The sequence below is a fragment of the Oncorhynchus masou genome, chromosome 29 (genome assembly GCF_036934945.1).
Source record: "Oncorhynchus masou masou isolate Uvic2021 chromosome 29, UVic_Omas_1.1, whole genome shotgun sequence".
NCBI classification, from domain to species: domain Eukaryota; kingdom Metazoa; phylum Chordata; class Actinopteri; order Salmoniformes; family Salmonidae; genus Oncorhynchus; species Oncorhynchus masou.
The window spans coordinates 55,913,335-55,928,263 of NC_088240.1; the positions used below are offsets into that span (position 1 = coordinate 55,913,335).

The 14,929-nt window shown below is 43.0% G+C and overlaps 1 protein-coding gene across 3 annotated transcripts in view; it reads left to right on the top strand.

The window, feature by feature from the left end:
- Positions 1–14,929, top strand: part of LOC135520036 (zinc finger protein 516-like) — a 60,022-nt gene that overhangs the window by 18,475 nt on the left and 26,618 nt on the right. The window lies entirely within an intron of this gene.

Here is a 14,929-nt window from a genome sequence, read left to right on the forward strand (position 1 = left end):
CCGTGATCACCGCTGTTGACCTGCATGGTAATGTGCAGCTGCGTGTGTTCAGCTTCGCTGTGCATAGTAGTCCGCTCAACCGTCTGATGACATCATTGTCTATGTTACCTGACCTTACTCATCGTTTACCTCACATTACCATAGAAATCTCATTATCTCACCCCAGGTATATTTATAATATGCCCCACCAGGACATTCTGTTATAGGTGACTGGTGCACTGTTTAGAGGAAGTGTTTTGTAACACTAAAACTAGTAGCAACTAAGCTGCCACCATCGTTAAGGAGACGAAACCTTAACTTTTCCTCGAGTTTTGAAACACATGAGTGTAAGGGGGTAATGATACAGATTTACGGTGTTCTGAAACATTCATCCTGAGGTGTTCCGAAACATGACATAGTGTGTTGTAACACCACTTAAACAAGAGCTGTGCAACATCTTGCAAGAGACTGGGAAAAAGTTGAGTACACTATTATCGTGTTTCGAGTCCTGTCTAGTGCAGAATAAGATCCCTTCTTCTGGACTTTCCAAATACTGTAAATGGGAATCCCTCCTCTTGTTGTATATTCCTTGCTCTTATACGGTGTGCTGATAAACGCCTCTTTGGTCATTCCCAAAGGTCAAATGTACAGTATTATGCTCAAACAAAAGATGAACGAAAATAAAGTTTTGTGAAAATACACATTTTTAACGTTTGTCCAGGATAATAACTCATGAGCACAAAATGTGTTTTTCAGGACATGATTTTGAAGCTTCAAATGCTTCCTTTTCTTTGCAGATGTATGTGTTCTACTACCTCGTTTTACCTCTGCTGCTATGACTTACATAGCCCTAAATATTTTGGATGGTAACATCATTTATAATCTCACAATGGGCCTGGCAACTGTAGCCTGTAATTAGTGCCATTTTCTATGCTAGGAAAAATATTCAATTCCCAGTGTCTTCTTTAAAATGTTAATTAAAGAGTCAATATGTACCTCTATAAACTATTAGCATTTCAAACCATGTGATTTTATGAGAGGCACAGTTTGCCAAAATCTGCTTTTTGATGTGGCCTATTACATGCACTGAAACACTAACAATGGTTTTCACAAGACGGCCGTTAAAACATTCCTATTTCTGCGTTTCAGAGTACTTCCGTTCTGTTTTCAAATACATTCAGTGGTATTATAACACTTACATTGGGTTTACATTCCAACACCGTCGGTAGATTTACAACCATTATCTCAAATCGACCCCTTTGCCCCCATACATCAGCGTTTCCCAAACTCGGTCCTGGGGACCCTAAGGGGTACACATCTAGTTTTTTGCCCTAGCACCATACATCTGATTCATATAATTAAATCAGTGGTAGTGTTTGGGCAAAAACCGAAACGTGCAACCCTTGGAGTCCCCAGGATGGAGTTTAGGAAACGCTGACGTATGTCTAGGCAATGTAGTGAACCTTCCACCGAGCTTATCGAAGGGCAAGATGGATTTAGAACCATATCACCCTTGTCAATCAAATCCTATCTGATCGTCACAGTTTATTGTACCTTTTAATTCAACAGGGAGTCCCATTGAGACCGAGGGCTTTTTCACAAGGGAGGCCCAACATTTGACAATTTCTACACATTTTAGAAAATAAAAGAGAATAAAAAAAAAAAAAAAAGTGCACAGGTCATAGGTCGATTTTTGGATTGGGCGACGGTATTTCAGAAGCACTGGTAGTCGTTGTAGGAGACGCTATGGCTCTAGTGTTCTCTGGCGCAGGCAGGTTGTGGCTCCAGACTCAAGTCAATCCACCAGCCCAGGTTCCTCTCTCTCTCTCTCTCTCTCTCTCTTAGAGAACAAAGCAGAGCAGGGTGGAGACCTCGAGGGGCTCGAGGCAGACCAATGTATCGTGCTGGTCTTTCTGGATCAGACACGTCTGTCACAGGTGGTTTCAGAGGACATCACTACGTCCTTACTTCTGCTTGTTTTTAACCCCGTATATCTGAACGTTGACCTTTTAGCATTTCAAGTAGAAGGGGCCTCCAAATCAAACCATTTGAATGTATCTGTATTAGCAAATCCCACGCAACACGAAGAGACATTTGGGTAGATGCAGTATCAAACTATGCAGAGTCATGATGTTATATACTAACACACAGTGACTCTGGTGTTATTCTGTGTTGCCTTTGGGATGCAGAAAGAGACTCCTGTCTTCAACATGCATGTAGCACCCATAAGCTATAAGCTGACAGAAAGAGGAAGCCTCTGAAATACTAATCCTATCAGATTCTCCCCCATAGGAGCTTTCTGGGCTAGGAGTGTTTGGCGATTGGAGAGCATGTAGCATTTCCTTGCTGTGTTTGGAGCCTGCGGTTCACCCTCTCTCTATCTCTCTTGCTCAACCATTCACATAATCTCTTGTTTTGTCTTTATCTCGTTTCTCATACTATTTTTATCTATATATATATATCTATCTATCTCACTCGCTCACGCTCTCTCTCTCTTTTCAGAGGGAGCTTTCATTCTTAGTTTATACTTTCCACTTGGGGAGTTAACAACCAAGGCTGATGTTCACCAGCGGGAATCAGTCAGCCCTGTAAAGACATGACACAGATGTCCATGGTTCTGCTATCAATCACATCGTTGTAATGTCTCAGAGGCAGTTTGAAGGAACTATTTTACATGTTGATTCCTTGTAAACAGACCTGGGTTCAAATACTATTTTAAATCATTTCAAAGCATTTCAAGCTTGATAGATCTTGGCTGGCTCAATCAACCAATAGAATAGTTCCAAAACTCCAAACCTTGCCAATCCGGCACTCCTGGAAGGCTAGAGCAAACGCTCAAGATAGTTGAAAGATTTCAAGTAATATTTGAACCCAGGTCTGCTTGTGAACTCCTTGTAAAGTCCTGTGTAAAACTGTGAAATATCAAACACCTAAAGTAGTGGTTTTCCTGTGTGCTGGTTCTGAGGCCCCGGGCAGATGTTTCTCTCTGTTCCCAGACCAATAGTGAAGTGGACTCCGTGTCACAGTAACAAGGTGTTTGTTGCGAAGAAATTGGATTTCACCCACTGGTTATTTTATTTAGGTTGCACCTCGTTGTGCTATTGTATTTGTTTTGAACAGTTTGAACCAAGTTAGTGTTTGAGCATCCACAGTCTCCATTGAGCTGAGAAGTTCTCTGTGAAACCACGCCCATATATATATATATATATATGTGTGTGTGTGTGTGTGTGTGTGTGAGAGAGAGAGATTCTCTCTTCATCCCTATGTGCCATATCTCTTCACCTCATCCTCCTTTGCACTTCTTTTTCTATAATGTGTACATACTATGTTATCGTCAGGTTTTGACTTTCACGTTAGACTAAGATTAAAAAGGATTCGAATGGACTAGACAACAACGAAAAGATAGGAGAAACCCTGGCACAGCTATACATTGATAATGTCCTCTTTCCATCCATTCTTTTGTTCCTGTTTTGTTTGTGGCCACGTGTGTGTGTGTGTTGCTGTGGGCCTGGCTGGAAGTGTCTCTCGTGGGCCTGCGCTGCGGAGGGGGAAATGCACGGGGAGTTCAGTGACCTAATTGCATTCCAGAGAGGCTCATTTAAGTTGCTGTTCCAGGGGTTATTCTGGGCTGCCTACACAGGGGGTCGTAGGGAGAGAAGACCCTGGGACAGACCCTGGGATGGAGGTTCCATATGGGAGTCTCATCGCAGCCTACTACGCTCTCTCTCGCCTCAGTCACAACTAGTCCACAAGAAACCTGTTAGAACTGGTTTGTCAAAGAGCTCAACTCGAAATGACCAAAACAAACAAATGCATCTTCTCAACTGTCCAAGTGTGTTTCCAGTTCCAACATCTTCTATTTTTGTTTTCATTTATCTGTAAAACCAGATGTCTTGGCTTGGGAGCTTAAACCTTGTCTCTGGAATTGCCAGGGGCCTCGCAATACGATATTATCACGATACATAGGTGCTGATACGATAAGTCGATATTGTGTTTTATTGCGATTTGATGTCCCGAACGAATTGTTCACTGTATCTGCTGCACAGAGACAAAAGATAGAATGAGAAAACTAGTTTTGATCAGTCAAAGTACTGAAAACATGTTGGCTCACTATTCTTTAAGGAAGATGGCGAACAAGCTATGGGATGGACCAGAGTTTGGCTCAAGTGCAGTCGACTAGCGCTAGCTAACAAAAGCAAAAAAAAAAAAAAAGAATAACCATCCGATTAGCAAAAAAATAAATATAGATACAAATGTTCTCCTCTGCTCCTGACTGCATGTGCTGCCATTCAAGTCACTGATGGCATAATGGGTGGACTGGAGGCCATTGTGAGTGTATCTATAGAGGCAAAGCAGGAAGTGTACCCATCAATATTTGTTGATTCAACTCAACTGACGTTACAAAAAATGCATTCCATTACATGAGCCATATCAGTTTACGGGTGCGTACATACATTTGCACTGGCTATCTACTCCGATTTCAGAGCACTCTCATCTGAGTGAGGTGTTCTCTCATTTGTGTCTGGAAGTAGCTAGAAAGCTAGCCAACGTCTAGCTTGGGTGCTTGACTGCCATTGTGTGATCGGAACACTCTGATCAACCCTACTCCTCGGCCAGAGGGTCCACTCTGAGCATTCCGAGAGCAAAACACTCTGAATTTCCGAAACAGACAACCTGACAACGCTCTGAGTTTACCAACGCCCGGAGCGCACTCGGGCACACCAGAGTGAGAGAGAGAAAGCACCCTACATCAGTTGAATGAACATTCTAAATGATTGCATCACAATACCAGGCAGCTATTGCGAGTGTACCCATGGGTTGGTTTACCATTCTAGATTACCATGGAAATGATTGCGTCACGATACCAGGGTGCTATTGCGAGTGTGCCCATGGGTGTACCATTAAAATGTCCACGGTTATCGGTTCCATGTCTGTTCTATTTATTCTAATTCTATGTGTGCTGCTGCTGCATTGTGGATGTCGTTGCCATGTCAACCAAAGGCGTGTTTGCTACAGCGCCTCGCTTGTTTCAGCAAGGAACAACAACGTTTCATCACATTGCCAAGAGTCCATGTTTACTGCAGAAACTGACTCAATTGCCCGGGCCGTCCTTTTTTCAGTCAGCTGTTAGTTGATGCAATTAATTTCCATGGTGATGTAGAAGTTTCACTGAAACGATGTGAGCTGATGTGGCCATAACAATTACCAAACAAATCAACTTAAAACAACGGTAGTGGATACTTGTTGCCTGTATGTTGGGCTGTCTAATCCAAATGTGAGAAGGATCTGAAAAAAAGGGAAACACACTAAGGCTGCCTACTTATGAAACACAGTCCCTTAAACCCTGCAGATGTGAGGTTGCAGTTAACTCCAGAGGGCCGTGTGTGTGTCTGTGTGTCTGTGTGTGTGTGTGTGCTTTCCTCTTCCACCCTCCCCCACCACCCCTGTCTGTTTTTCTCACACCACTCGTCAACCACCAGCTGCTCCCCCCAAAAAATGAAATAAATATATATGTCATAAATATATATGTGCGTGTTTTTATATATGTGTGTGATTTAGGCAGTTTCTGCGGACTCTTAACATGATAAAACATTGCTGCTCCTTGCTAAAACAAGAAAGGTGTTGTAGCAAACTAGTCTTCAGTTTCCTTGGCACTTCCCCCCACAATGCAGCAGCATACATTGAAGTATAATTATTACAACAAACTTGGACATTTGAATGGTACAAAACAAAAACAAATGTTTACATTTTATTTTCCTCCATAACTGTCAGTTGATCAGTTATGTTCATTGTGCCAGCCCGAATCACTACTTTCAATGTCAAGTCGCTGCTGTATCTCTCAATCTCTCTGGGTGGTTTAGCTCAGTAGTAGTTAGTCTCTGGTTAAGTTAGGTGGTCAACTCCGCATCTTTGTGCGGAATGCTGTCATGAGTAGAGGTCACTCAGATTTATACAAATAGGGCATTCCTGTGGGAGCAGCTAGGGCTAACGAGTGGTGTGAGAAAAACAGACGGGGGGGGGGGAGCACACACACACACACACACACACACACACACACACACACACACACACACACACACACACACACACACACAGCCCTCTGGAGTTAACCATGCAGATGTGCGGGCCAGTCGGGGGACTGTTTTTCCACCAAGGGGGCAGCCTTGGACTGGACAGCACAACATACTGGCAACAAGTATACAGCACACTACACTCTTAGAAAAAAAAACGGTTCCAATAGGGTTATTGGGTTCCATGTAGAACCTTCTGTGGGAAGGGTTCTACATCAAACCCAAAAGGGTTCTACCTCGAATCAAAAAGGGTTCTTCAAATGGTTGTCCTTTAGGTTCTAGATTTCACCTTTTTTTCTCAAAGAGTGTACTGTTGTTTTTAAGTTGGTTTGTTTGGTAATTGGTATGGTTTCTTACAAGAATGTAGTAAAATTAAGAATTAAGGATATTTTTTTTATCAATGAGGAAAGTAGACAATGATTCCCTAAGAAAATAGAAAAATGTGAGAACAACTCAAACAGATTCCAAAGTGTCCAGAACAATTCAATTTAAGGGGCTTTATTGGCATGGGAAACATATGTTTACATTGCCAAAACAAGTGAAATAGATCATAAACAAAAGGGAAATAAACAATAATGGGAAATATTACACTCACACACGTTCCAAAATAATTAAGACTTTTCAAATGTCATATTATGTCGATATACAGTGTTGTAATGATGTGCAAATGATGTACAAAATGGAAAATAATAAATCAACATAAATATAGGTTGTATTTACAATGGTGTTTGTTCTTCACTGATTGCCCTTTTCTTGTGGCAACAGGTCACATCTTGCTGCTGTGATGGCACACTGTGGTATTTCACCCAATAGATATGGGAGTTTATTAAAATTGGATTTTTCTTTCGATTTCTTTGTGGATCTGTAATCTGAGGGAAATATGTGCCTCTAATATGGTCATACATTTGGCAGAAGGTTAGGAAGTGCAGCTCAGTTTCCACCTAATTTTGTGGGCAGTGTGCACATAGCCTGTCTTCTCTTGAGAGTCAGGTCTGCTTTTTGGTGGCCTTTCTCAATAGCAAGGCTATGCTCACTGAGTCTGTATTTAGTCAAAGATGTCCTTTAATTTTTGGTCAGTCACAGTAGTCAGGTATTCTGCCACTGTACACTCTGTTTAGAGCCAAAGCATTCATGCTCTGTTTTTTTGTAAAGTCTTTCCAATGTGTCAAGTAATTCTCTTTTTGTTTTCTTATGATTTGGTTTTGTCTAATTGTGCTGCTGTCCTGGGGCTCTGTGGGGTCTGTTTGTGATTGTGAACAGAGCCCCAGGACCAGCTTGCTGGTTTATTTCTCTGTAGGTGATGGCTTTGTTATGGAAGGTTTGGGAATCGCTTCCTTTTAGGTGATTGTTGAATTTAACGGCTCTTTTCTGGATTTTGATAATTAGCGGGCATCGACCATGCATTATTTGGTGTTTTACATTGTACACAGAGGATATATTTGCAGAATTCTGCATGCAGAGTCTCAATTTGGTGTTTGGTCCCATTTTGTGAATTCTTGGTTGGTGAACGAACCCCAGACCTCATAACCGTAAAGGGCGATGGGTTCTATAACTGATTCAAGTGTTTTTAGCCAAAACCTAATTGGTATGCCAAATTTTACGTTTCTTTTAATGGCATAGAAGGCCCTTCTTGCCTCGACTGTCAGATTTGTTCACAGCTTTGTGGAAGTTACCTGTGGTGCTGATGTTTAGGCCGAGGTATGTGTAGTTTTTTTTTGTGCGCTCTAGGGCAATGGTGTCTAGATGGAATTTGTATTTGTGGTCCTGGGAACTGGACCTTTTTTGGAACACCATTATTTTTGTCTTACTGAGATTTACTGTCAGGGCCCAGGTCTGACAGAATCTGTGCAGAAGATCTAGGTGCTGCTGTAGGCCCTCCTTGGTTGGGGACAGAAGCACCAGATCATCAGCAAACAGTAGACATTTGACTTCAGATTCTAGTGGTGGGAGGCCGGGTACTGCAGATCAACTGTTTTTTGTTGTTGTTGAAAACCCCTCTCTCCTTTCGTTGACCATGCGGTCACCCCAGCAGCATGGCCCACTCTGAAATCTAACATGACATTGTTGACCCAAACACCTGCTCTGGTCCCCGTACCCTCCTACAGCCCTTGTACACACACCCAAGCAGTGGGTGCTTTTCATTTGTAAGACCCTTCTCACATAAATAGAGAGACCCCCCCCCTCCACTTCCACCCACCACCCTCCTCCCACCTCACTCTCAAGGGTCTCGAGACAACCAGAGAGAGAAAGAGAGAGGGGGGGAGAGAGAGAGAGAGGATCCCTCCATTGTTTTGTCTCTGCTGACACATTCATGGTGGGTTTCTGTTGGGGCTGTGGCTGGGGTTGGGTGGGGGGGTATGGTTGGGGTGAGTATAGGGGACGGAGAATGGGGGGGGGGGACAATGGACGCCGTGAGCCCCCCGCTGGTCTCCCTGTCTGTGAGCGTGACCTGCTTTGACAGTCCCAGGCCTAGGCCCAGCCAGTCCACAGGGTGCTGGTCTGTGGGACTTCTCTGCTGCCCTCCAACCAAACACTAAATGGGCCTGTCCCACCCACACACAGTGCAGGGCTCACAAATGCATGCAGTGCTCACAAATTCATGCATACACACACACACACACACACACACACACACACACACACACACACACACACACACACACACACACACACACACACACACACACACACACACACACACACAGCAGGACTGGGACTACACTAGAACGCAAAGCCTCATTATTGTCATTCAAGCTAGTACATTCAGCTATATAAACAGGGAGCATGACAAGAAAAGTTAAACAACAAAGTAAGCTACAGAGAATCAAATTGATTCGATTTGTGTTTGTATGCTACAGGCGACACCAATTGGTCATTCATACATGTACATTAACATGCACTCCATACATACATACAAAAGTCATCAGATACCATAACTCCACTGTCTAAAAAGTTGCATGCAAAAGTAATAGCCTGTGCTTTCCCTGTCTTCTTGTCGTTATTTATCCCTCTCTTCTTCTCGTTCTCTGGTTCTCTCCATCACACGGCTTACAGCAGGGCTCTTTGTCTGCATGCCGGGAATGGGGAGGCGAAGCACAGTTTGTTCATAATGGATTATTGATTGGTCTGAGAATCTGCTGGCTTGGGGGTTGATGGAGGGAGAGGCGAGGGGACGGGGGCTCTGTCCACACCACTGCTGTCCTGCCCTGAGCACTGAATGTGTCCACTTTATGAGCCCCTGTCTCTATAACGTGTGTGTGTGTGTGTGTGTGTGTGTGATTTTAAAGAGTTCTCTGTGTTTAATGCCCAAAGCACACATGTGACTGACTGTGAAGCTCTCAGTATGTACCAGTCGCTTTCAAAGCTTACTCTCTCTCTCTCTCTCTCTGTATGGAGCAGTGTTAAAATCTCACAGTGTGCATGGACCTCATAGAAATCTGTGTGGATAACTTTTGTAAAAGCACCCCTCTGTTTGGCAATTACATTTTTTTGTGCGTGTGCAGGCATGTGTGCGTGCGTGTGTCTGTGCGTGTTTTGTGCATTTGTTCACGTGTGTGTGTGTGTGAATAAGCAGACCACTTTTCATTTTCTATCCGTATATGTTCTTCTTAAATGCTGTGCTCTGTGTCTCAATGAGGCTACAACGGACAGCAGGGCTGACGATGCCCCACACTGAAATGGCCCTGAGCCATTTGTTTTAATAAAGCGTATAGTGGTTTGGAAGGAGTGTGTTTTTTAACGGCCATATCACTCCACCTCCTTCCTCTGTGTTTGTGTGTTGCACATCTCCGTCTCTCTTCACGGTGTTTGTTGTGATTGAGAGCCCTCCCTCTGGCTGACGGTGTCGTCCATCACAACGACGAGAGTGCAGCTACAGCCCTCCGCTCTCCTCACCCTCTTGCCCTCCTTCCTCGCCTCTCTCCCCGCCTGACACACAGAAGAATGTGCTGCAAGACCAGCTCCAGATGTCCCAAGATCTTCCCTGAGATCTGAGCTGGAAATAGGCCTCCTTTCTTTAAAGGGCTCCGGATCGATGGGGGGAAAGAAATAGGAGCGGATTTCCTCGTTTCGCACAGCAGCGAGACCTTCAGCTGCCTGAGTTCAACATTTTTTGCGGGGGGAAATGTGTTTTTGTCTTCCTCCCCACTAACAGCCCATTTTTATCTCAGCTGGGTAGGTTTATGTGGGTTTTAAACTCATGGTACGACATGTTAAAAGTGCATCGGTATATCTGACACATTTATAGAGCTATTATAGAGCTACGGTATAATAGACTTAGCCCTTCTCAAACCATGCATCTGTATCAGGGTTGGGATCAACGCTAGCAAGATGGAGTGGGCTACATGACAGCCAAGGCATTCAATTCAAGGTTGGGCTTATCATAGGCTATGAGGAGCTTTTTGGGTCAGCGGGGTGGGGGGAATGAGGGTGGGGGGAATGGGGGTGGACATGTTGAAATCGAGTCTTTGACAAGAAACCCGTGGTGGGTGTAGTTTTTGCATTACTGTAACACTCATCACAGAAGTCCTAATAATGAATGGTAACATTGTTCCTCTGGACACACACACACGCGCACACACACACACACACACAAAATCTTATACAGCTAACCTTGTGGAGACACACAATTTAGTCCCATTCAAAACCCTATTTTCCCTAACCCCTAAACCTATCCCTAACCTGTACTCTTACCCTAACCTTAACCCAAAAACCTAACCCTAGCTTCTAACCCTTAACCTAATTCTAACCCTAACACTAATTCTTACCTTAATGAACAAAATGAAATGTCCTCAGTTGGTCAAATTTTTGTTTGTTTACTATTCTTGTGGGGACTTTTGGTCCCCACAAGAATAGTTAAACACGTCCACAGAGACACACATACACACTATTAGCCAATTTGTCATTTTTGTCTTACTTTGTGTTGAGAGGGAAGCACATTGTTTCTCCTTCAGCTAGGCTAATCTCATTACAGTTTAATTTGGACATGTGACCGTCTGGTGGATGACAGGCTTAATGCTCGCTGAAAACTTACCCAATCAGCAAACCCCATTTAATAACAAATAAGATCATTATCCTCTTTTTTTTAACACTTAAACAGGAAGAAATAAACCAGGAAGTATTACAGGGGCAATCTGCAGTTCGAACAATAACAAAGTGAACACCCCACCACTGATTTGGTGAACAGCTGAGGAATGGGGCTGGAGAAATAGTAACCACTCTCAGACTAAATGGGGAAAGATACAGATAGGAGGGATATTAAGGAAGAAAAAGGGGGAGAATGAAGATCTGTTCAGATCTAGGTGTTTACTTGTCAGTCCTTTCCAGCAATGTCAATTCCTTATGGGCAATTCCAAGGTATTGACGCTTTGACTTTAAAATGGATGCCAAACAAAAACCATTGATTTCAAAGTACAACTCTATGCACAAGGAGTACTTTTAACAATTGCTACAGAAAATTCAACAAAAACGAATTTATTGGAAGATCTGTGCAGATGCAAACTTGGGTAACAGAGTTGGGGTAAAATCTCCCTCTGGTTTTTATGCGACAATGTTTTCCAAAAGCTCTGTTAAATATCTGCCCCGAATTAAAATTCAAAGATGTCTGCAGAGAGAGTGGGGTGTCAGCTATGACATGGCACCTTGAATTTGAAAAAAAAACCTCTCAATTATTGAACTACAGTAACTGAAGTGGATATACACCCGGTAACGGAATTACGGTAACGGAATTACATGACCTGTACTGCACAGAAATGCATAGTTATGTATCTGAATCTCATTCTCCTCACGTTTCACAAGTTTGGACATCACAGTGCAGCACAGCAGAGCACAGTAGAGTGCAGTGCAGTTCAAAACAGCACAGCAGGGCAGTAGAGTAGAATAGATTAGAGTAGGGTAGAGTAATGCAGGGTTGAGTTCAGTAAAGTGCAGTAGAGCACAGTAGAGTTCCGTACAATACAGTAGAGTGTAGTTCTCGTATAAAAAAATAATCCTCTAATGTACTATCCAAACTTGTCAATAATAGGTTCGGATTTGGTCCCGTCTGTCTGTGGACGTTAACATCAACTCCAGTGGGGACTGACCACATTTCAACTATTTTTAAATGTCCATGCACGTCCAGTGCTTAGTGGGTGAAAATGCTGGTTACATTAAATGGAAAGAGGTGCCTTATGGGTAGGTGTCAGTAAGTGCTGGGAGAGGTGACATTAACTGGAGAGAGAGGCTGAGAGAGAGGGAGGGGTTGTTATCAACTGAACATAACAGTGTGCCAGTGGAAGGGAGGACAGAGAGCTAGTTTGTGACTACTCTGATTTCCCGTTGTAGCCAATTCAGTTGCGGTAATTCCGTTACTGATTTTTGCGTAATTTCGTTACCAATTTGGTAAAGGAAGTATGAGTTTGAATCACTTAATACTCCATAAACCAATGCCCTTATGTAATTTGCTTAAGGCTTGTTTTAGTGTGATTTAATCAAGTTTATAGTCTCTTAGTTTTTATATTTTCTTTGAGGCTCAATGCTTTGCCAGTAAAATCATTCTGTCTTGGACTTGACTTTATTCAAATCAAATCAAAGTGTATTGGTTGCGAACATAGATTTGTAGATGTTATCGCAGGTGCTGCGGAATTCTTACGTTGCACTAATATCTAGCAATACAATAACAGTCCACACATAATCCAAAAATTAAAAAAAGGATAACAAGAAATGAGGAAATATCAGAACACTGAGTGCACGAAACATTAGGTACACCTGCTCTATCCATGACATAGAGTGACAAGGTGAATTCAGGTGAAAGCGATGATCCATTATTCATGTCACCTTTTTAAATCCACTTCAATCAGTGTAGATGAAGAGGCGGAGACAAGTTAAGGGAAGCATTTAAAGCCCTGAGACAATTCTGACATGCTTTGTTGGTTTGTGCCATTCAGTGTGACTAGGCGAGGCAAAATATTGACGTGCCTTTGAACGGGGTATGGAAGCCGGCGCTAGGCACACCGGTTCGTATCAAGAAGTGCAACACTCTGAACAGTTTCCTGTGTGTATCAAGAATGGTCCACCATCCAAAGGACATCCAGACAACTTGACACAACTGTGGGAAGCATTGGAGTCAACATGGGCCAGCATCCCAGGCTTTCAACACCTTGTAGAGTCCATGCCTCAACGGATTTAGGTTGCTCTGAGGGCAAAAGGGTGCAACTCTTTAGGTGTTTTGTACACTCAAAGTATATAAATGGTGTGTATAGACAGTGTGGACAGGATATGAATAGAAAAGTTGTGTACAGCACTAGTTATATAGAATAAGCCATGACTACAAGACAGTATGTCCATATAAAGTTAGTAAAAACAGTATGTGAACATTATTTAAGTGTCCAGTGTTCGTTGGCTGTGTACATAGGGCAGCAGTCTCTTAAGGGGAAGGGTAGAGTACTTTGATGCACCTGTACTTTCTCACTTATTTAACAGTGAGTGTTTAGCATTTTAGGCTGTGGCTGGCATTCAGACCTTGAATCTTTCAGTAATCCTCAATGAAACATACTGTCTACAGCACCTTCGAGAACACCACCACTAGCGTGTCGTTTTTTTTTTTTTTTTTTGGGGGGGGGTAGAGGTGAAACCAAAGTCTTCAACCGGTTTTAACTTTAAGCGGCTTACGTTTGTAACATGTGGACCAGTGAAATCTTGCGTCTGAGATACTCTCTCTCTGATTCAAGTACAATGGGCTTTCCTCAATACGTATCGCGTTCATGCCTGACTTGCTGTTGACATATTGCTCAATCCGTATGATGTCCATGTGCAGCAGATGAGAACTGCTTTATGATAACTTGCACAGGCACAGTTAAACTGACATATGGTGTTGTATTCTCCCCGTGTTAAAGCAACACCATTTACTCACTGTGATGTGTGTGTGTGTGTGTGTGTGTGTTTTGATAGCCCGTCATTTCCCACCTCATCCTCGATTATACACTTATAACGATAGTCAGTCACTCAGCCCGGTGAGCTATGAGCTGTGGATGATGTAATAACCTGCAATCATGCTGTCATTCATCCTTCCTCATAACTCCAACTCACTCCTCTGTCATTCTCCCTTTCTATATATGTATTATTCCTTTTCGTCTCTTCTGGTATCTTTTCAAATTGAAATGAATCTGAATACAGTAAGGGGCTTTTCGAAGTAAAAACGTTCACATTAATTGGTGCCTTTGTCCTTTGTTGGTATGAGTCCTGCACTTCAATTGGGCTTTTGTTGAGTCCACATTCATAATTGTGGAACTTGCAACAGTGAGATTGAGACATGAGAGAGAGTGTAAAGCAACTCATAAATGATCTCTCTCTCTCTCTCTCTCTCTCTCTCTCGTTACTCTGGAAGAGTAGAAAGAGCCACTTCCTGTTGTGTGCTTAAGATCCCTGCCATGTGATAGTGTCAGTTGAAGCGGGCGTGGGGAATATGGTGGCTAGGCTCAGGCTGCTGGCGCTGATCCTGCTGATGTGAATGAACGTTGCACTGCGGTGCGATTGTGTGCAAAGTGTTGACTCAGCTGGAGTGGCGTTAGTGGCAGCGCCATGCACAATCACACACAGTGTGGCCCTCTCTGTCTGACACTTCAACAGACCTACATATGATATCACCCCAAACACACACTACTTACATAGAAACGTACGCACGTGTGGCATGCTCTGACACATACCTGGAGTTATGAATATGCAAATATGTAACGGATCACTGTGGGTGAAGTGGTATGCTTTGGCTATGCTAACGCTGTCTCTTTGTTCTGTCTCTCTCTCTCTCTCTCTCTCTCTCTCTCCTTTTCTGTATTGCCAAAATAACTATGTTGATTATTGACAATTCAATAAGATATAAGACATTTAGAAACATTTATCAGAAT